The sequence below is a fragment of the Micropterus dolomieu genome, linkage group LG02 (genome assembly GCF_021292245.1).
Source record: "Micropterus dolomieu isolate WLL.071019.BEF.003 ecotype Adirondacks linkage group LG02, ASM2129224v1, whole genome shotgun sequence".
NCBI classification, from domain to species: Eukaryota; Metazoa; Chordata; class Actinopteri; order Centrarchiformes; family Centrarchidae; genus Micropterus; species Micropterus dolomieu.
The window spans coordinates 30,494,497-30,494,887 of record NC_060151.1 but is presented as its reverse complement, the minus strand read 5'-3'; the positions used below and the strand labels follow the sequence as shown (position 1 = coordinate 30,494,887).

Genomic DNA, 391 nt, shown 5'->3' with positions numbered 1-391 from the left:
TCTCTGTTCCTCTAAACGGGACCATAATTTACTAAATGAACATCATGCTGTGTTGAAGAAGACTTGAAACTAGCGACTGAGACCATAAACTCATCAGGAAAGTGTTTACTGAGGGAATAAATCAGCTGAGAAGTAGAAACATTTTCTCACAGACTTCACCTGGGACGAAACTGTCCGTTGTTCAGAGGCATTACATAAAACTATCGTGCTCAGAAACCGATGAAACGGCTGCGTGAAGTCAGGTGTTTGTGCTCATGACTTGTGTGCTGATAAACGCTTCACTTGTCGTCTCTTCAGAAAGCGCTTCATGTTCGAGCCCTGCGGCCTTTCAAGGACGCCGGCGGGCGGGAACGCCGTACGGGGGAGGAGTGGCTGGTCACCATGGCCGACA

At 48.3% G+C, this 391-nt stretch overlaps 1 protein-coding gene across 1 annotated transcript in view; it reads left to right on the top strand.

Moving 5' to 3' along the window:
* LOC123961889 (major vault protein) overlaps window positions 1-391 on the top strand; it is a 22,957-nt gene that overhangs the window by 12,861 nt on the left and 9,705 nt on the right. The window lies entirely within an intron of this gene.